Source organism: Somniosus microcephalus, chromosome 29 (assembly GCF_052327205.1).
Source record: "Somniosus microcephalus isolate GS21.2 chromosome 29, FLI_Smic_1.0, whole genome shotgun sequence".
Taxonomy (NCBI): domain Eukaryota; kingdom Metazoa; phylum Chordata; class Chondrichthyes; order Squaliformes; family Somniosidae; genus Somniosus; species Somniosus microcephalus.
Window position 1 is genome coordinate 33,652,685 of NC_141015.1, and position 20,655 is coordinate 33,673,339.

General features: G+C 47.1%; 1 protein-coding gene across 15 annotated transcripts in view; it reads left to right on the forward strand.

Annotated features, from left to right (window-relative positions):
• The window catches only part of zmiz1a (zinc finger, MIZ-type containing 1a), a 527,531-nt gene that overhangs the window by 386,186 nt on the left and 120,690 nt on the right, over positions 1 to 20,655 (forward strand). The window contains exon 1 of one of the 15 annotated variants that reach the window (XM_085970556.1): positions 394 to 678. The exons of the other annotated variants lie outside the window; for them this stretch is intronic. The gene's annotated coding sequence lies outside the window, so the exon portion shown is untranslated. Of the gene's footprint in view, positions 1 to 393; positions 679 to 20,655 lie in introns of those variants that run through there. 15 annotated transcript variants of the gene reach the window in all.

Here is a 20,655-nt window from a genome sequence, read left to right on the forward strand (position 1 = left end):
ATATGCAGATAGGATTAGATGAAGGAGGCTCGTGTGGAGCATAAACACCGGCATGGACCAGCTGGGCTGGAATGGCCTGTTTCTATGCTGTAAATACTGTGTAATTCTTGATGTGAGTGTCCACATACTGTTAAATGGGGGAGGTCGTGGGGTGGGGGGGGGGGCGAGGGCCGTTGTCAGCTGTTGTCCACTCTGGTGCGGTTGGACTTACTGGGCCTCGGCCAATGCAGCCTCCCCGTTGCCGCGGCACCCCATGTTGAAATCAGCTAACTCGGTCCCGACTGGGGATTGAACCGGAGACTGTCCGACTGTACAAGGCTGAATTCCACGCTAGGGGGCCTGCATTTAACGACTGAGCCACCCAGCGAGCCTCTGGAAAGTAGGGCTTAACAATTATTTCGATTCTGAAAAATTTAAAGAGCCCCTTTTCAAGGCTTCATTTCCAATCTTGAACGAAAGAGATGGTGATGAAAACTTGATCGATACATCTTTTTGCAGCATTGAGCCAGTGAATGGGTTAAAACTGAACTTCCATTTCCAAAAGGGAAAAAAAAAAATCACTCAGGAATCTTTGAGCCTGGCGAGTGCTGTGTATCAGCCCTTGTGGAGTGCTTGTATCAGAAATGGGTTCGGCAGAAAATCGTTGCTGTGCACGGGCCAGTATGTGACGGGAACAAGGTAGGGCATTTTACTGTTTGTGGAAGCATGACCTCATGCGGGAGGGATTCGGCTGTTTTATTAATCTGTGATTATCTGAAGTCTGCTCCTGCTGTAACAACGAGTGGTTCAGGCAAAATGGGGCCCAGTGTGCAGTCAGTCAGTCAGCAAGCCTGCACATCGTCCTGTTCCGCTGTGCGACACAGTTCCCAGCCTAATATTCGCAGACCCAAAAAAATCCTTGTGGGCTTTGGCGTTTTTCCCTCTGTCGCTTTTGTTAGAGCGGGTGTGTTGCAGGCACATGAACTGCCATGCCTGTTCCCCTCAGCTGAGCAATGGTATCTTCCTTTTGGCAGCATTGCGAAGCAAACTGCTTAATCATGGCTCTCCCCGTGCAGGTCACAGTGGTGTGTTCTGGATGCTCTTGCTTGAACAGGCACAAGGAATTCCTGAAAGGAGGTGGGGGAGTTATGGCGGGGGGGGGGGGGGGGGGGGGTGGGGGTTGTTTGTGGTGGGGGAGGGAAGGGGCTAATGTGCCTTAATTTGTTTTTTTTTAAAAACAGGAACCTTGCAAGAATTTCAAGCAACTTAAATGTGTGCCCTGAGTTGCATTGAAACAGTTGATGAAGTTAAAATATACTAAACGTTACCCAAAAAGGCCCAGTGTGTTAGATTCCCTTGACTGCGGGCTTCCCGAGGATTGTATTTTACTGATCTTCCTGTCTTGTCTTAAACTGAATTTAACTGCTTATAAAAAAAAAGGGAGTGGGTGAGTGGATGGGGGGTGGGGGAGGGTGAAGAGACAGTGACATTTCTTTGGTGTTCGACAGTGGTTTGGCAGACATTTGGCCCTCCTGTTCCGAATTTCCACACTGTATATTGTAGAGCCTGTGCAGTATTCAGGAAGGACATGCGGGGACATCATCACTGTCGGTCATAAATTGCACGGTGTTGAATTCCAGCGCTGTGTTTATTGTTGGATTTGCTGTAGATGACCAGACTGCCTTGTGGTGCAGCCTGCGAGGTAGAAATTCCAATCGGCGAGGTTGATGTTCCGACACTTGGCGCACTTATACTTCGCTGCCGTGGGCGTTGGTTTTTTGCACGTGTCCGTTATAGTGCCAATGTAAATATGGTAAAAAAAAGAAAGACTTGCATTTATATAGCGCCTTTCACAACCACCGGACGTCCCAAAGCGCTTTACAGCCAATGAAGTACTTTTTTGGAGTGCAGTCACTGTTGTAATGTGGGAAACGCGGCAGCCAATTTGCGCACAGCAAGCTCCCACAAACGGCAATGTGATGATGACCAGATAAACTGTTTTTACGACGTTGGTTGAGGGATAAATATTGGCCCCAGGACACCGGGGATAACTTCCCCTGCTCTTCTTCGAAATAGTGCTGTGGGATCTTTTACGTCCACCTGAGAGAGCAGACGAGGCCTCGGTTTAACGTCCCATCCGAAAGACGGCTCCTCAGACAGTGCAGCCCTCCCTCGGCACTGCACTGGGAGTGTCAGCCTAGATTTTTGTGCTCAAGTCTCCGGGGTGGGACTTGAACCCACAACCTTCTGACTCAGAGGAGGGAGTGCTACCCACTGAGCCACCACTGACATGGCTAAGATACATTAGCCACGTTAATTTGTATTCTGTGTCTACTGGACTCTTGTCCATGATGAAAATACTCATGATAGGAGGTCAGCAGAGCGGAGAGAAGAATCCGAATTTTTTTGCTTAATAGAATCACCAAGTTGCTGGTTGGAAAATCTCTTATCAGTTGTGCCTTTAAGAGCTTTTTTCAGGAAGAGCACCAACAATAAATTACACTTATATAAAGATTCTAACGTGGAAAATTGCCCCATGTTGCTTCACTGGGGGGGGCACGGAAAATTCCAAACTGGAATTGAGGGAAGAGTTAGGTGGTTGCAAGTGTGGTTGAAGAGGAAAGCTTTAAGGGTTTTTTTTTAAGGGTGGGGAGAGAGATAATGAAGCTCCTTTGCATCTGGTTGCACCGAAGTAACTGGGAAAATCTGGAGTGGCTCAGGTTCTTGTGCCCAGTTCCCCTCCCCCAATCTACAGTATAGCGGTTCTGCATTGTGCGATGATCATTGCTGGGGCCACTCGGTTTCCTGAGCACGGGTCTCGGAGAGCTGGCTGGAATTCAGATGTATAACTGCTGCAAATTCGCTACGGCTTCCCACAGCAGCCAATCTCGGCGGGTCCCAGCAGTTTTTGCGTTTGCCTTGAAACCAGCTACCCGATGCCCGTGTTTGGGGAGTCTGGCGGCACTGAAAATACGAAAGGCCTTTAGTTACACCGTGAGATTTACTTTTGGCTGTTTGGCTAAGTCTAGCCCGACGCTTGACCAGAACTGGCCGACAACTGCTTCTCTAAAATACTCGTGACTAATAAGGGCAGTGTTTGCAGAACTTACACTTGCTGGTTAACGTTTTAACCCCTTGGGGACTGCAGAAGCACTCCTACAGCACAATCTAAGCTTCCACTAAGTTCTGGAGCAGTGTGAACTGGTGAATGATCTTTCATTCTGCATTTCTCCGGCTTTGCATTCCGTCATTTTGGGACGTTTGGTAGAGAAATCTGTTTTACAGAGAAGAGACATGGGAAAAAGCAGTGTCTATTTTGGAGGGTTAAAGTAAAAGCACAATGAAACAGTCAGAGTTAATGTTGTGTGCTCCACCCACCCAATCCTGCTTGCATGTTTTTTTTTGTATGTGAACTTTGTAACTTGCCACTGATTGGCTTGTTCATATGTTGGTGTGACGCTCACAGTTTCCTTATTAACCTCCTGCCTTCTCGAACCGTAACACGTTGACCATCTACGTACTGGTGTGACAATTCCTCATTCCACCAACACCTCCTCCCTACCCCACCCCCCCCTCCCTCCTCCACACCCTCCCCCCCCCACAAGTTAATTCAGATCCAAACTAAAAGTGATCTCTTGACATTTACACAGACCTCTGCCCTAGCCAACGTCATGCATGAGAAAGCGAAGCATCAAGCGAGTAAATTCTGTGTTATAGCCTTGTCTACGTAACAGCCTGATTAGCGAGCTTGGAGGTTTTGCCAGCGTTCGAAAGGGACCAGGAATTAAAATGTGACTGTTTAATGCCAGCCCACATTGGCGCTAATGCCTTATTTAGTTTTGAAATTGGGTGTCTCTTTTTTGTGTCTTTGTATTCGACACCCTTGTGCCTGCCAGCACTAGAAAGCACCCATTTATGCAGTGGATCTGGCATGACCAGTATTTCTGTGTGAATTGTGATTTTCTTTCTTTTAAGATTGTTCTTGGTTTCTTCAGATGGCCCTAGCCCAGTGCCTGGGGCAGGCCAGGGCAAACGAATAGCTGTGTGGGTGTGTGAACCAACCGAGGAATGAGCAGACAGGCGGTGGCAGCATAACTAAGACCGCCTATTTCCACCTCCGTAACATCGCCAGTCTCTGCCCTTGCCTCAGCTCATCCGCTGCTGAAACCCTCATCCATGCCTTTGTTACCTCTAGACTTGACTATTCCAACGCACTCCTGGCTGGCCTCCCACATTCCACCCTACGTAAACTTGAGGTCATCCAAAACTCAACTGCCCGTGTCCTAACTCACACCAAGTCCCGTTCACTCATCACCCCTGTGCTCGCTGACCTACATTGGCTCCCGGTTAAGCAACGCCTCAATTTCAAAGTTCTCATCCTTGTTTTCAAATCCCTCCACGGCCTCACCCCTCCCTATCTCTGTAATCTCCTCCAGCCCCACAACCCCCCCGAGATATCTGCATTCCTCTAATTCTGCCCTCTTGAGCATCCCTGATTATAATCGCTCGGCTGTTGGTGGACGTGCCTTCTGTTGCCTGGGCCCTAAGCTCTGGAATTCCCTCCCTAAACCTGTCCGCCTCGCTACGTCTCGCTCCTTCTTGAAGATGCTCCTTAAAACCTACCTCTTTGACCAAGCTTTTGGTCACCTGTCCTAATTTCTCCTTATGTGGCTCGGTGTCGTTGTCTTATAACACTCCTGTGAAGTGCCTTGGGATGTTTTACTACGTTAAAGGCGCTATATATAAATGCAAGTTGTTGTTGTTGTCATAGCACCGTAAAAATGTACAGCACAGAAAAGCCCATTTGGCCCCAAGTGCCAGCTCCTTAATCGAACAATCCAAACTAATCCCACCACCCCACTCTGTCTGCCTGCTTGCACATTTTGTCCAACTCATTTTGTAATTTGCAAAGCATCGTGTGCAACTTTGTGCAATTTGCATCGGGTTTCTGAACCCGAGTTGCCGTAAATTAGAAAGCGTTAAGGTTCCGGTTGGCTGGTCACACAGGTCTCGTCACCCTGCCTAACCTCGGAATCAAGCTGCAGTGGTCTGACTTGACAGGAGGAGCCTCCACACCGGCAAACCCGTTGCTCATTTGGAGGGCCACTTGTTCCTTCAAGGTTTTGTTAGCTGCTGAAAAGTGGTGTCGACTCAAAGGGGGGAACGAGGCAGCTTGATTTCAGGTAATCTATCACACTTAATCCTATTCAAAGGGGCACGGCGCGCTGCACGTGCCAAGTGTTTCAATATATACAAGTGCTTGTCAAACACCGAGCCTGAACGAAGTCAGCCACCATACATGGTCAGAGAATGCAGGGCGGACGCCTGCAAATGTTTGATGTGGCGAGATTGATGAAAGAGGCCGCTGTCTGAACGCTCAGGCAAACATGGCTGCATTGGGTTTAATTTTTTCAACACCGCGATATTGTACCTAATGGATCTTGCTTGAAGTTTCTTCTTATTTCGAAGTCCGATCCCAGTCCGCTGCTCAGTACAGTGTGAGCTGGTTGGCGTTCAGTTGACGGCGATGGCTTGGATCTAATCAGTAGTGTGCAAGAGTGAAAAGAAACGGCGAAATCCGTTAATATATTTTAAAAAACCGTAAGAAGGGCAGCAGGTCAGCCAGCAGTTAAGAGGTTTCATGTTGTGGGCGTGGCCCTTGACACTTAGGTGTAACTCTTGACATCTGGGTGTCGCCCGCCCGTCAGAAACGAGTGAATGGTTACACCCAGCGCATTAACCGATCATTCTCTTTCAGATGCTGATCGACCTGCTTTGCATTTCTAGCGGTTATTGTTGTTAATTCAGCGTCATGTTTGCCGTTTTACATCAGAAAAGGAAGCGATCTGGAGCTATAGAAACACAAGAATGAGAGGGGATCTCATTGAAACTTATAAAATTCTAACAGGACTAGACAGACTAGATGCAGGAAGGATGTTCCCGATGGCCGGGGAGTCCAGAACCAGGGGTCACTGTCTAAGGATAAGGGGTAAGCCATTTAGGACTGAGATGAGGAGGAATTTCTTCACCCAGAGAGTGGTGAACCTGTGGAATTCTCTACCACACAGGGCAGTAGAGGCCAATTCATTAAATATATTCAAGAAGGAGTTAGATATATTTCTTGAGGCTAAAGGGATCAAGGGATATGGGGAGAAAGCAGGGACAGGGTACTGAATTTGGATGATCAGCCATGATCTCATTAAATGGCGGAGCAGGCTCGAGGGGCCGAATGGCCTACTCCTGCTCCTATCTTCTATGCGCAACCCTGCGCCTGTCGGGACGCACAAAAGACATATAGAAGTGTACATAATTGAATGATCCTGCTGCACCATGCCCGAGAATACACTTTTAGAAACATAGATGGGACAGAGATGAATTCTTCACGTCAATACTCAAAGTGACCACGGCAGTTGAGGGAATTTAAATTCAGTTAATTAAAATGACTCTGGCGGCTCACCGCCACCTTCTCCAGGGCAACTGGCGATGGGCAATAAATGCTGGGCTTGCCAGCGACGCCCACATCCCGTGAATGATTTTTTTTTTAAATGTCCTCCAGCCCAATATCCTGCGATTAAGCAAAGCCTTGTGACGCAGGTTTGTGGAGGCTGCTCCCTACCTTTCCAAGGCATCAAGGGGGTATGGGGAGAGAGCGGGAATATGGTATTGAGATAGAGGATCAGCCATGATATGACGGAGCAGGCTCGAAGGGCCGAATGGCCGACTCCTGCTCCTATTTTTTCTATAGTTCTATGTTTTTCTAAAAACCAAGAAAGGACAAATAACGTATTGCCATTAAAAATGAGTCATGTATGTATTAGAAAGTGCAGCGTCACCTCAGGGCTTGGTGTGTGAGCTGCTGAATTATAGCTGGGTTAAAGTTTTCACAAAGGCAAATGTAGCCAGTCCAAGTGTTGGTATTTTACATTGGAACATTATCTGTCAATTTTTCTTTTTTGTGTTGAAGAAAGAATTTGCATTTGTGTAATGCTTTATCAAGCGCTCAAGAAATCCCAAAACATCTCACAACCGAATGAGTTACAAGGTGCACACACAGCAAGGTCCCGCATACAGCAAATACAACGACCAACCACTTCATCTGCTTTTGACGGTGTTGTTTGAAGGTGAAGTATTGGCCAAGGCACCTGGAGAGGTCATCTGCCCTTCTCGAATGGTGCCTCTGGATATTTTACTTCCACCCAAACAGGCAAGCAGGCCTTCGGTTTAAAATCTCTTAAAATCGACCCCTCCAGCATCCTCTCAGTGCTGCATAGGAGGGAGCCAACATCAGCTTAGACGATGTTCTCAAGTCCTGGAGTGGAGCTTAAATCCACAACCATTTGACTCCGAGGTGAGGGTGCTGTTATAAATCTCATCATCAAGAAACTACTTATGAAATAACGCTGGACAGCCAGCTGGTGGCGCCATCCAAGGAGTATAAATACTCGGGTGTGGGCCCCAGCTTGTCAGGGACATTTTGTAAGACAAGGAACTAGTGAAGTACAACTAGACCTCCATGTTCTGAAACAAGTTGATTAAAACCTTGCTTTATGCTCAAACCAAGTGTGTAGTGAGTTATATTACGTCAGGTGCCACCAACTGAGTCAAGTTGACCAGTCCACAACCTGACGGAGGAGCCAAGGATGAGTGGGGGCGGTGGATGGGGTCACAGTTTCAGATCTGGTATTTACTTTCCTGACATTCAAAGAGTCATCAGGAAACCTTACAATCAGTAAATGATGGTTCCACACCATCAGCGCCAGGAATAAGTGGGGGGCAATTGAATTTCATTCAATAAAAATACATTCGGTGTCCTGTTTGTGTCTCGGGGAGATTCAGACACTGAACTATCAAGTCTGAAACAAGACAGATGCTATCTCATCCTGTGGTATCTCTATAATTTCCTCCACAACTATATCCTATCCCAAACACTCCGTTCCTTTGACTCTGGCCTCTATGAATTCCTCTCTTCCACCATTGGTGAGAGGATCTCCAGCCACCTCAGTTGTACTCTCTGGAACTCTCTCCCTAACTGCCTCTGCCTTCCCACCTCCTTCTCCACCTTTAAACACCTTTAAAACTCATTTCAAGGACCAAACTTTCAGTTATCCCTCTTGATCTCTCGATTCCATGTCCTCTTCCTTGCGGAATTCTCTACCACAGAAGGAGTTAGATATATTTCTTAAGGCTAAAGGGATCAAGGGATATGGGGGAGAAGGCAGGGACAGGGTACTGAATTTGGATGATCAGCCATGATCTCATTGAATGGCGGAGCAGGCTCGAGGGGCCGAATGGCCTACTCCTATCTTCTATGTTTCTATGCACCATATCTGCAAATTGCCTTGAGACTTCTCTTTACGTTGAAGGCCATACACGAACCCAAGCTCTTCACGGTAAAAATTGCACGAGCTTATCACAAAAAACCTCCCCACAGAACTCGAGTTGTGTGAATGCAAAGTGTGTAACTTAAACACAGGGAAGGGATCGCCACACATCATGCGAATAATCCTCCCTGCCCACCGTCCGCCTGGGTGGTCTCATGTTTTTCAAATGCATATCTTCTGCTCCATTGTGGGGAAGTGTTTAATATTTCACCTGTAGCGATTGGTTGAGACAGAATCCGCCCGTTGAGGTTCAAGTATGGACAGCGTCTAATTTTGTTCAGATGCAAGCGCGAAGTTGGAATAGGTTACTTACCTATCCGTCCACGGCCTGTGGCCCCCCTTGTTCGGTGTGTTTCTGTGTTTCCATGCCGACGTAATTCCTTTGTTCACGTAAACTTTAATTATCCCCCCAAAAAATCAGCCGGCTGTTACTTTGTAGGCTTGTATCCGTGTCTTGCTCGCTCCCAGAAATAGCCAGCCAACACATGACCCTGCAGCCAAGACTGAATGTTGTCTGGAACTAAAACGAGTGTTACTTCTATAAAAAAAAAAGAATGATTTTGTAAAATAAGACGGTGCTTTTTAAATGCAAGTATTATCTGGTTGAGTCAGGTCAAAATATTTGATCGCAGGGGCTAGCTATTGTTATTTGATGCCAGCAATGTCCCATAAACAGCAGTGAGATTGATGACCAGCTAATAGTTGCTTTTAACATAGGAGATAGGAGCAGGAGGAGGCCATTTGGCCCCTCGAGCCTGCTCTGCCATTTAATGAGATCATGGCTGATCATCCAAATTCAGTACCCTGTCCCTGCCTTCTCCCTATATCCCTTTAGCCTTAAGAAATATATCTAACTCCTTCTTGAATATATTTAATGAATTGGCCTCCACTGCCTTCTGTGGTAGAGAATTCCACAGGTTCACCACTCTCTGGGTGAAGAAATTCCTCCTCATCTCTGTCCTAAATGGCTTACCCCTTATCTTTAGACTGTGACCCCTGGTTCTGGACTCCCCCGCCATCGGGAACATCCTTCCTGCATCTAGTCTGTCTAGTCCTGTTAGAATTTTATAAGTTTCAATGAGATCCCCTCTCATTCTTCTAAACTCCAAGTATAAGCCGAATCGACCCAATCTCTCCTCGTACGTCATTCTTGCCATCTCGGGTATCAGTATAGAATTAGTAGCTGTGGTTGAGGAAGGAATGTTGCTCAGGATACTGGTAGGAGCTCCCTGCTCATTTTCAAATCGAATGGGATCTTTAATAACGTCCCCTGGACAGGCAGACATCGGAAGAATAGCATCTCCAACAGTGCAGCAGTATTTAAGTGCCAGCTGGGATCAATGATCGTACTTTTGCCTTGGAGTCAGAAGGCCATAAATTCAAGCCTTACTTCAGAATCTATGCTGACACGTCAGTGCAGCACTGAGGGAGTGCTGTATTGTCAGCGGTGCTGTCCTTCAGATAATGCATTAAACAAAGTCCCCTGTCCATCTCTTTCGGTAGATGCAATAGATCCCGTGGTGGGGAGTTTCCTCCGGGTGCTCCGGTTTCCTCCCACAGTCCAAAAATGTGCGGGGTAGGTTGATTGGCCATGATAAAAATTGACCCTTAGTGTTAGGGGGGATTAAATACGTGGGGTTACGGGGATAGGGCTTGGGTGGGATGGCTGTCAGTGTAGGGACCGGGTGCTAGGGTTTGGATGATCAGCCATGATCTCGTTGAATGGCGGAGCAGGCTCGAAGGGCCGAATGGTCTACTCCTGCTCCTATCTTCTATGTTTCTATGTTTATCCTAGTGTCTTGGCCAACATTCCTCCCTCAAGCAACTCCATCAAAATAAATTACCTGATTATTTATCTCATTTTCTGCTTGCAAATTGGTTGCTGTGCATCCCAACCAAACAACAGTGATTAACTTCAAAAGTAACTCTTTTTGGCTAGAAAGTGCTTCAGGATGTGAAAGGTGCCACGTAAATGCAAGTTCGTTCGTTCTCGCAGAGGAGTGTCAAGCCGAGACCACGGGGTGAGACTCGCAATGTGGAGACTCCAACCTAGAACATTCTGACGCAGAGCTGCCAACTGAGCCAAACTGACGCCTGAAACACACACGTCGTATTTCTTGACCCGTTTTAGTGATCTGCGGAATCGGCTCTCCCGACAGCTGGTGAATTCCACGCTCCCAGTGAGTGGCCACACTCGCGGGTCAGAGAATCGCAGCCCTGCCTCTGACCTGTACTCCCTTCAAGTGTAGCTTTCCCATCGGAGCATAGGCTGGCAAAATTTGCCCTTGTATTTCTACTTCTCATTTTAGAATATTTTTAGCCAGCATTTTGTATTTTTGTGATGAAATAATAACGGCGAACTTCCTGGTTGTGAAGTGGGTTGCAGTGTTGTTCTTTCACCTCCAGTTCTTGGGTTTGAACTGAATCCAGCCCAGACGATTGGATGAAAGAACTTACATTTTGATGGCGCCGTTCATGCCCTCAAGATGACACACAGTGCTGCACAGCCAATCAAGTACTTTTTACATGGAATGTGCAGTCAAAAACAGGCCATTCGGCCCAACTGGTCTATGCCGGTGTTTATTCTCCACATGAGCCTCCTCCTACTCTACTTCAACTCACCCCATCAGCATAACCTTCTATTCCTTTCTCCCTCGCATTTATCGAGCTTCCCCTTTTGAACTGCAGTCACTGTTGTTGTGGAGGCATGAAAGTCTTTTGTCTGCTGGCTGTCGGGAGTTGAACCGAAATACGCTTGTGCTATCTTCATCCCATTCCAATGGGTGCAACTACCTGTAATTAAGCATGAATTGGCACCAGATACTGTCTGTTTCACTCAGGGCTGATGTGGGAAGTGGAGCGATCAGGCTCTTACTGTAGGCCTGAAATAACAACAGAAGACGCTGGAAAAACTCAGCAGGCCAGGGCAACATCCGTGGAGAGAGAAACAGAGTCAACGTTTCAGGTCGAAACCCTTCGTCAGAACTGAGAAAAAAGCAGGAAATTAATATTTTTTTATCCACACATTTGGTTTGTGCCTTTTCTTTTTTTCTCTCTCCCACATGGCAGCTGTCTCTCACTCTGCCAGCGCATTTCACACTTCATCTAGAGCCATCTTTTGTTTCTTAATCTGTCCCATTACCATCTCGTCTCACCTTGAATATCTCTTAATGTCTCTTCACTTCTCCTAAACCTTCCCTTTTGTTCTTTCATCCCCTCCCCCATTTCCCAGCCCCCAAACTTGCTTTTTCTTCTGTTTCATTTCCTGCTTTTTTCTCAGTTCTGAAGAAGGGTTTCGACCTGAAACGTTGACTCTGTTTCTCTCTCCACGGATGTTGCCCTGGCCTGCTGAGTTTTTCCAGCGTGTTCTGTTGTTATTTCAGATTTCCAGCATCCGCAGTATTTTGCTTTCTTTTTGTAGTCCTGCTGTTCTGAGGTTGTGATTAAAAGGGACGTTGTTGGGTCAATGCAGAGGGAGGTACAAGGGATGATCCCATGCTCCCAATGGGGAGTCGGGATCATGGGTCAGAGAATGAGGGCTAGAATCGTATCTCTGACCTGTGTGAGAGAGACTTCCCCATTGGGGCCAAATAATCTTGGGTTGAATCACCTCTTTGTCTACATCTAAGTTGTTCTATGACTGACTTGGTGATGCTTGTTGTTTGACACACAATGTAATACAATTAAGAAGACATGTCACTGCTGAGTCTGTCATTTCTGACACTAATGTGCACAAAACTGACTCCAAAAATCAAGAGGTCATTGGCATGAATCAGTCATTCATGAAAGAAAGACTTATGAAATAATACTGAGTGGCCTACGGGTGGTGCCTTCCAGGGAGAGTATAAATACTCGGGCACGGGCCCAGCTTGCGCAGGACATTCGTAACAGGAACTAGTGAAGAACAACTAGACCTCCATGTTGTAAAACAGTTGATTAAAGCTTAGACCAAGTGCCTAGTAGTTTTCTTACATCAGTCATAACATTGTAATTAGTTTCAAAGACACTGGCCTTGACGCAGCTTGCTTGAACTGAAGTTCAGATTTGTACCAGGTTAGAATTATTCTCAGCATCATAATCCACTAGATGTCAGGCTGAAAGGAGGACCAACTATGTGGCAATCTGTGAGCCTACCTTGGAGAAACCTTGGAGAAACATGTTAGCGCACCACGCAGGACACAGAAGCATTGGGTTACCACAAAATTACAACATTTTATGGCCTCCAGTGCAGTACTGAGGGAGCGCTGCACTGTCGGAGGTGCCGTCTTTCGGATGAGACGTTAAACCGAGGCCCCGTCTGCCCCCTCAGGTGGATGTAAAAGATCCAATTTCAAAGAAGAGCAGGAGAGTTACCCCCGGTGTCCTGGGCCAATATTTATTCCTCAATCAACATCACTAAAACAGACCATCCGGTCATTATCACATTGTTGTTTGTGGGAGCTTGCTGTGCGCAAATTGGCTGCCGTGTTTCCTACATTACAACAGTGACTACGCTTCAAAAAAAGCACTTCATTGGCTGTATAGTGCTTTGGAACGTTCGGTGGTCGTGAAAGGCGCTATAGAAATGCAGGTCTTTCTTTTCCCCATGCGCTATGGCTCAAGCAAGCTAGCGTTGGCCCAGAAGGGCGTGGCTCGGGCAGATCCCACCCTCCTGGCCGAGGAGGGTTGCAACTGGTGAGGAAATGTGTGCTGTGATGTAAAACCGCCAGGCAGGTTGCAACAGGAACATGCTACAACAGGAGCGTCACCTCCCCCTCACAGAGTCAGCCTTGAAGAGTTGGTGAATTGTAGAAGTTGGTCATCGTACTCCAGTGTGGCTTCTTTATCTGGTCCAATGCCACAGTACTGTACCACAAAGTGTGCCGGACACCAGAGCTCGGATAATAAATAACACATTTTCAAAGGGTGTGGTTGCCATGGTATGTCTAACGTTTTAAGTTGCGGCTAGAAAGTCCTGTGATGTGTTGTCCTTGAAGCAAGATCTGTTGGAAGAGCAGGTAAGGCCATTAACAGATGTGTAGAGTCATTAAATGTTTCCACACACTTTTAGTCCCTGCTGTTGTAATTCTGAGAAGGCAGCGCTGTTTTGAAATAATCGACTGTAGGAAAATGATGTCATGTTTTTTGGCTAAATATCTAGGAGACAGAACCCCTGGGGGAAGGATTCATCCAGGCAGACAGATGACCCTTAGTAGGATGCCTCATCTTTTAATATATATATATGTGTATGTATGTACAGGAAACTCTTTTTTATCCGGCACCGACGGGACCGGCGTGGTGCCGGTTGATCAAAAAGTCCGGATTACAGAGAGGTAGGTATACTTACCAAGGTACGAGAGCCCCGTACACGGCCACAGGTGCAGGAGTCCCGGTTACACGGCCACAGATCCAGGAGTCCCTGTTGCACGGCCACAGGTGCAGGAACCCCGGTTACACGGCCACTAATATATAGTAAAACTTACCTGAACCTACTCCTGAATTTTGCCGGTTAAGAGAGATTTCCGGATATTTAGGTGCCGGTTAAAAGAGAGTTTCCTGTATATGTATATGTGTATGTATGTGTATATATGTGTGTATGTGTGTATATGTATGTGTGTATATGTATGTGTGTGTGTGTACAATACGTTATCCATCACCAGTGCAAAGAATAATGGGGTTTAGGTGAACTCAATTACAGGCATGTTAAAAGCTAAATAGAGTTCATTCAGCGAGCTTGAATCTCCTGTGGATTTTCTTCCAGAGTGAAATGAACGGCTGTGTGTAGGGTCCCGCCTCGCCTCCAACTCACTGGCTCACACAGTGGTGTCAATAGACACTCCGCGAACAAGACTGACAGCCCATAGTAGTTTGCCTGTGCACTCTATGCAAATATCAGCAAGTCACACAATGATGTTTTAAAAAAAAATTTGACTACAGTATTCGAATTTGCTACAAAAGCAAAATACTGCGGATGCTGGAAATCTGAAATAAATGCTGGAAATACTCAGCAGGTCAGGCAGCATCTGTGGAGAGAGAAACAGAGTTAACGTTTCAGGTCGATGACCCTTCGTCAGAACTGGAAAAAGCTGGAGATGGAACCAGTTTTTAAGCAAGTGCAGGGGCAGGGAAAGGGGGGAGGGGAGGAAAGAACAAAAGGGAAGGTCTGTGATAGGCTGGAAGGCAGGAGAGATTAAACGACTAAAGGGATGATGGTGCGAGGCAAAAGGAGATGGTAATGGGACAAGTTAAGAAACAAAAGATGGGTCTAGATGAGGTGTAAATGGCGATGGCAGAATCAACAGCTGCCATGTGTGAAAAAACATTAAATAGGGGCCGAGGTTATGATCTGAAATTGTTGAACTCAATGTTGAGTCCAGAAGGCTATAAAGTGCCTAATCGAACGATGAGGTGCTGTTCCTCGAGCTTACGTTGAGCTTCATTGGAACAGTGTCCTCTGGCTGGAGAGCCTAGAACCAGGGGTCACAGTCTCAGAACAAGGGGTCAGCCTTTTAGGACTGAGATGAGACATTTCTTCACTCAGAGGGTGGTGAATCTTTGGAATTCTCTGCCCCAGAGGGCTGTGGAGGCTCAGTCGTTGAGTATATTCAAGACAGAGATCGATAGATTTTTGAATATTAAGGGAATCAAGGGATATAGGGATAGTGCAGGAAAGTGGAGATGAGGTAGAAGATCAGCCATGATCTGATTGAATGGCGGAGCAGGCTCGAAGGGCCAAATGCCCCACTCCTGCTCCTATTTCTTATGTTCTTATGTAAGAGGCCAAGGACGGAGAGGTCAGAGTGGGAGTGGAGCGGAGAATTAAAGTGACAGGCGACCGGAAGCTCGGGGTCATGCTTACGGACTGAACGGAGGTGTTTGAATTCAATTTTCTACCCAGCTCTCTGGTGCCTCAGTGGAGAAATTACATTGTAGGATGTGGCACCGGATTCAACAGAGCAGGAAAATCCCAGCTTCAGTCTTCGGTCTGTGCTGTCTTATCCGGTCTGTGCCAGAGTGGTGCTGTGGTGGGGGGGGCTACATATTAGCCCTCTTGTCCCTGGGCCCGAGAAGCAGGATAATGTAAGGAAGCATCCTTCCTCATGACAAGTGGCCGTGGGATAAGGGCAGGGGTTCAGCTCAACTGTGATGGGCCCTGTTGTTGAGTAGCCTGCTGAGGTTCCACACATGGAGAGCAGCAACTTGGGTGAGGGACTGAATGGCCAGTGCTGCCTGCGGAAACGTTCCGCAAAATGATCCACTACCTTCAGGAGTGGAATAGGGAGAAAACAGAAAGGACTCCCCAGGCCCTGTACTCATGCACTTATCTCGCTTCCCCTTACATGCATCAATGCTATTCACCTCAACTACTCCATGTGGTCGCAAGTTCTTCATTCTAACCACTCGCTGGCTAAAGAAGTTTCTTCTGAAAGGTGTGAGCCATGATGGAAGCATTGGGACAGGTGACTGAAAGTTTGGTGCAAAAGATGGATTTTGCGAAGAGATTTAAAGATGGAGAGAGGCAGAGCGGTTTAGGGGAGGGAAACCCGGAGACGGGAGCCGAGCCGCTTGGAGGCTCTGCCGACCAATGTTGGGGCGAAATGAAGGGAGGGGTGCATAAAAGATCAGAGACGGGGACTGAAGAGGGAATGTAAAGCTGGAGAGGGTTGCTGAGATAGGGTGAGTGGGAGCCATGAGGGATTGGAAGATGAGGGTTCTGAATGTCCCCTCCGGTTCCGCTGGGCTCCCACCAAAAGTCTGGGAAAAACCCATTGGAAAATGACATGAGCCCGGTAATGCCAGGACTCTGCTGATTCCGGGTACCCCCATCCAGTCCTTGCATGGTCAATGATACTAAGGGGTGGGGCGGGGACTCCATACGCTGCGGTTTCCCACTTTTGCTGGCAATATAAACTAAATGGTACAATTTTAAAGGGGGTGAAGGAACCGAGAGGCCCTGGGGTATATGTACACAAATCTTTGAAGGAGGCAAGACAAGTTGAGAAGGCTGTTAAAAAAGCAAGCCTTGGCTTTATTCACAGAGCCATAGAGTACAAAACCAAAGAAGTTATGCTAAACCTTTATAAAAACTCTGGTTAGGCCCCAGCTGGATATTGTGTTCAATTCTGGGCACCACACTTTAGGAAGGATGTGAAGGCTTTAGAAAAGGTGCAGAAGAGATTTATTAGAATGATGATACCAGGGATGAGGAACTTCAGTTATGTGGAGAGACTGGAGAAGCTGGGGTTGTTCGCCTTAAGACCAGAGAAGGTTAAGAGCAGATCTGACAGAGGCGTTCAAAATCACGATTCGTTTTGACAGAGTAAATAAGAAGAAACTGTTTCCAGTGGCAGGAGGGTCGCTAACCAGAGGACACGGATTTAAGGTGATTGGCAAAAGAACCAGAGGCGACATGAGGAAACATTTTTTTGTACTCAGCGAGTTGTTGTGATCTGGAATGCGCTGCCTGAAAGGGCGGTGGAAGCAGATTCAATAGTAACTTTCTGGATAAATACCTGAAGGGAAGTCATTTACAGGGCGATGGGGAACGAGCAGGGGCGTGGGACTAATTGGGTAGCTCTGCCAAAGAGGTACGATGGGCCGAATGGCCTCCTTCTGTGTTGTATCATTCTATGATCGGAAGGAACCCAGTATGTTACTGAAAGGCTGGCATGCCAAGAAAGGTGAAACCAGACGGGCACAAGTGTACCTACCGTGTGGGGTGGGGGGGGGAGCGCGGCGGTGCAGTGGAAACCAGGTGAGGAAAAGCAACCTGAACCCCTAACGAGTGGTCAGTGTTCCTGCCTTTGCTTTTACTCCATTGATTCCTTAGTGAAGCATGATGTACACGTGCTCCACTTGAATATAATGATCCTTGCAGATTGGTTAGAACATGATGCTAGTTTACGGGGTGCTTTGATTTAGAAGGCACCTTTACAGCAGACTTCTCAAGCTTGGACTTTCAGACTGGTTGTTACAAATCTCATCATCAAGAAACTACTTCTGAAATAATGCTGGACGGCCAGCTGGTGGTGCCGTCCAAGGAGTATAAATACTCGGGCGTGGGCCCCAGCTTGTCAGGGACATTTTGTAAGACAAGGAGCTAGTGAAGTACAACTAGACCGCCATGTTCTGAAACAAGTTGATTAAAGCCTTGCTATATGCTCAAACCAAGTGCGTAGTGAGTTTTATTACCTCACTGGTGTCCACTAAAATTCACTGAGAACCATTCTGAGCGGGCATTATTGTCAGGTTTGCAATCTGAATTTCCATCAACGCTACGGAACTCGTGCAATCTACTTTGCTCCAAATTCAACATGCTTGAGTTTGGACAGAGCGTGAGGGGGCTATTCCTGGTTATTCCATGAGTGTAGCTTGCTGACGGAATTCCAAAAGCAGAAATCCTGCCGTTTCAGTTTTTAATTGGGTCACTTTGACAATAAGACCGAGCTGGTGGGTGAGCACGGCTTTTTCCTTGTGAAGATTTACAAATGAATCATTGGGATTCTCAGAAAGTTGCTTAGCTGCGTTCTCTATTCCCTCATCCCCCTCTTCTTTGCACTTTCTTCCTTTTACTCCTCCTTTCCTGAAGGAGCTGCCATGATTCTGTAGGTTCCACAGGAAATGGAGACCCTGAGGTACTTTGTCCAAAGGACCATCCATTCTTTTTGGGCGCGCAGCAGAAATAAGTGCAAATAGCCCATGGTTGAGCCCGATCTGCCCTCACCCAGTGTCCATATACACTTTCAGCAAGGATTGCTGGGTAACAATCGGAAGCAAAATCTCTATCCCGTGTATTTCTTACCACCTTTCTTATCGCAGGTTTTTTTTTAATTCGTTCCTGGGATGTGGGCGTCGCTGGCAAGGCCGGCATTTATTGCCCATCCCTAATTGCCCCTTGAGAAGGTGGTGGTGAGCCTTTTTGAACCGCTGCAGTCCGTGTGGTGAAGGTACTCCCACAGTGCTGTGAGGGAGGGAGTTCCAGGATTTTGATTCTTTGAAGCGGTTTGGTGCAACTGAGTGACTCGCTCGGCCATTTCAGAGGGCAGTTAAGAGTCAACCACATTGCTGTGGGTCTGGAGTCACATATCGGCCAGACCGGGTAAGGGCAGCAGATTTCCTTCCCTAAAGGACATTAGTGAACCAGATGGGATTTTACGACAATCCGGTACATAAGAACTAGAAGCAGTAGTCGGCCATTCGGCCCCTCGAGCCTGCTCCACCATTCAATAAGATCATGACTGATCTTCGACCTCAACGCCACTTTCCCGCCCTATCCTCATATCCCTTGATTCCCCCCTAGAGTCCAAAAATCTGTCGATCTCAGCCTTGAATATGCTCAACGACTGAGCATCCACAGCTCTCTGGGGCAGAGAATTCCAAAGATTCACAACCCTCTGAGTGAAGAAATTCCTCCTCATCTCAGTCTTAAATGGCCAACCCCTTATCTTGAGACTGTGCCCCCTAGTTCGAGACTCTCCAGCCAGGGGAAACAACCTCTCAGCATCTACCCTGTCAATCCCCCTCAGAATCTTGTATGTTTCAATGAGATCACCTCTCATTCTTCTAAACTCCAGAGAGTATCGGCCCAATCTACTCAATCTCTCTTCATAGGACAGCCCCCTCATCCCAGGAATCAATCTAGTGAACCTTCGTTGCACCGCCTCCAAGGCAAGTCTATCCTTCCTCAGATAAGGAGACCAGAACTCTGCGCAGTACTCCAGGTGTGGTCTCACCAAGGCCCTGCACAATTGGAGCAAGACTTCCTTACTCTTATACTCCAACCCCCTTGCAATAAAGTTTAATGGTCACAATTACTGATATCAGCTTTTTATTCCAGATTTATTGAATTAATTGAATTTAAATTCCCCAGCTGCCGTGGTGGGGTTTGAACTCCCGTCTCTGGATTACTAGTCCAGTAACATAACCACTATGGTACCGTACCCCAAGTGTAGCTGCCTGCGGCTACTTAGAGTGGCTAATTCAGAATAGACCAGGGATGGTGCGTTAGGACTTGCCTTCCTGATTCGCGTGGCTCAGTAGACTATACAGTGTTTGATTTATTTCGCAGCTCCGTTGGTATTGACTGGTACCTTGCCCCAAAAGTCAGTTCTTTATGGGTGCGTTCAGTTAGTTTTTCTGCTCGACTGTTCCACCATGGCCGCATCACATATGATTCCTGTCCTCCCGTGAGAGAGACGCCCGCAGCACTATACTAGATAGTGGTCAAGTCATGGATAATTTTTGCCCTCCTCTAACTCAGGTTTGCTGAGGCCAATTGTAGCACTGCTACAGTTGAGAGGGGATCTCATTGAAACTTAAAAAATTCTAACAGGACTAGACAGACTAGATGCAGGAAGGATGTTCCCGATGGCAGGGGAGTCCAGAACCAGGGGTCACAGTCTAAGGATAAGGGGTAAGCCATTTAGGACTGAGTTGAGGATGAATTTCTTCACCCAGAGAGAGTGGTGAACCTGTAGAATTCTCTACCACACAAGGCAGTGGAGGCCAATTCATTAAATATATTCAAGAAGGAGTTAGATATATTTCTTAAGGCTAAAGGGATCAAGGGATATGGGGAGAAAGCAGGGACAGGGTGACATAAGAATACTCACTAAGCACTTGGTTGAGTATAAAACAAGGCTTTAATCAACTGTTTCACAACCATGAGATTCTAGTTACATCACTAGTTCCTGGTTACAAAAACATCCAGGGCAAGCTGGGCCCACGCCCGAGTATTTATACTCCTTGGACGGTGCCACCAGCTGGCCGCCCAGCGTTATTTCATGAGTCATTTCTTCATGAATGATAAGATTCATGACATAGGGTACTGAATTTGGATGATCAGCCATGATCTCATTAAATGGCGGAACAGGTTCGAGGGGCCGAATGGCCTACTCCTGCTCCTATCTTCTATGTTTCCATGTTACCAAAACCCTGGCTGAGGATTGAACCCTGGACCTTCCTGGTCTCTGGGCCTCAGTGCCCCCCCAGTGCAATTTCCATCTGAGCCAATGCGGAAACACGTCCCCCAGAACGTTTTATTTTACTTGGCTCTTGGCAGCTAACCAGAGTTGTCAAACCAAGGCCCCTTAACGAGACTTGCGTCCCACTTCATAAAAGTTAAATATTTTTACGCAGCGACAACTGGAATGTGTGTGCTTATCCTCTACTAGACGACCTCCTGTGGTGTGGTGAGCTGGTGGCTATGCCGTTGAGGTGGGAGAAGGTCGAGGAGAATTTGGAGGGAGGTACGGATGTAGGGAAGTTTGTGAGACATGTACGCTGAGATGGCGCTGTAAACGGTGGTGTTTTTTGA